Genomic DNA, 1,996 nt, shown 5'->3' on the forward strand with positions numbered 1-1,996 from the left:
GTAGGAGCTCTTGGGATGTGGTAGAAGCTGGCTCCAGTATTCCACTGAGCTGATTCCGGCTGGACAGTGGTGCCCAGGGGCAGGGCCTGCATTTGCCGATCTGTATGCCCAGCACCGGTCACCGGCCCTGTTAGCCATCGCAGTTCAGCATTTGAGCTGTTCCCTGAATTGAGCCTGCTCTCCTTAATTCACCCAAAGAAGAAAACCAAGCAGGCAGGACCTGTTAAAGCAGGAGCAGGTGTCCAAAGGGAGCACGGCCAAGGATTGACGGTGGCAGGTGGTGAGTAGCCAAGAAGACTCCCCAGACAGAGTGAGTCAGAGACTGGGGAGACACGGTGGGCATGGAACGGAGAGAGCAGAGGTCGGGGGGGGGGGATTCCTGGTGGGAAGGTCAGCACAGGTAAAGGCCTGGTGCAAAGGGCTGCCATCCCTAGCACCCAGACCATGCAAGGATACTTTCGTTCAGTAAGTATCTATTGTCTGCTGGGTGTGAAGCACTGTCCTGAGCTAAACAAAGTCCCAACTTTTGTGGAGATTAAATTCTACTAAGGAAGAGACCCAATAAACAGCAAACAAGAACTCCCAATGGCAAAGGATGCCATGAGTCAACAGACTTTACTTCAATATAAAGAACTTGGCGTGGAACCCAATCCCTAGGGATGTTAAGCAGGTGCTTCTCAAAGAAAAGTCAGGCATGGTGAAGCAAAGAAAAACTGGTTTCTTTGCTGCAGGACTTCTCAAGACGCTGGGCATGCTCTTGGGCATTGTGAGTCACCAGCAGGGGCTGAAAGGCTGCTGTGCTTGTCAAACTTTCTTTATGGGTGGAAGGAAAAAGAGCAGGTGGGGGTCCTAGCTGAAGATCCAGAGAGTCTGACGCCCCGTGGAGCCAGCTGTGGGAATATGACCTCAGAGTCCATGTTACTGAGACCACAGTACGGAAAAATCAGGAAGGATGGGCTAACCAGAAATGCAGCTGCTCAGCCTACCTGCTGCTTCTGTGCACTGCCCACTGCCCACCCCGACCCGAGGGAAATAGACTGCTGGTGGCACTTGCCCTGGATAGGTACTCCCACCTCATCTTTCTAGTAATGGGGTGAGCCCCAGGCTATGGAGCAGCTGCCCAGGCCTGGCAGGTAAATAGGCCCCTCGGCCACTTGTTCTTGACCAAACTCCTGAGGGAGTAGTTGGAGCCCTGAGAGCTCACAGTGAGACACAGGCCCCCAGACTAACCAATAACTCTCCGACTTAATTAGGCTTTCTTCAGGGATTGCTAAACTGTGTCCTAAGGGACCCTCAGGGGTCCTCCAAGGTGCCTTCGGCGGCCCTGAGAGAGGAGATGGAGAAGCTCAGGGGACAGGGCTTCAGTCCCCTCCACGCCTCAGTCACAGAAGACCCCCTGCTCTGTATTGGTCTCTGCCCAAGAACACGCTTCTGACACTTGAAAAGAAAAAGGCATTTCCCACACACAGAGGTCCCCAGCGTTCACCTCTGGCCCCTCTGGATGTACCAACAGCCACATCTCTGCCCAAGAACACGCTTCTGACACTTGAAAAGAAAAAGGCGTTTCCCACACACAGAGGTCCCCAGCGTTCACCTCTGGCCCCTCTGGATGTACCAACAGCCACCTCCTAAACTCTTCTCCCTTAATAACAGTCCTGTGCCTTCACTGAGAACTGGGAAGTCGACCAGATACTCTTCCTCACGCTTGAGTCTACCTCCCAGTTCTGGAGCAGGGAGGCGGATGGAAGAGAAAACTCAGGCCCAGAGAGAAGGAGCCGCAGTCGGTAGCAGAGCAGAGACGGTCCAGACCAGCACTTGTCAGCTGCTACGGAGCTTGAACATCCCGTCCCCTCGCAGCCCCGCACCCTCACCCCCAGCCCACAGCCCCTCCTCACCCCGGGGCTGCCTCCCGAGAGCTTGCGGAGACCCCTTTGCTTTTCAGCCCTACTTCTTAGTTTCACTCACAGCAGACTTTACCAAGTTTTGAGACAGTCCT

This window comes from Galeopterus variegatus, unplaced genomic scaffold (genome assembly GCF_000696425.1).
Source record: "Galeopterus variegatus unplaced genomic scaffold, G_variegatus-3.0.2 Scaffold8805, whole genome shotgun sequence".
NCBI classification, from domain to species: Eukaryota; Metazoa; Chordata; class Mammalia; order Dermoptera; family Cynocephalidae; genus Galeopterus; species Galeopterus variegatus.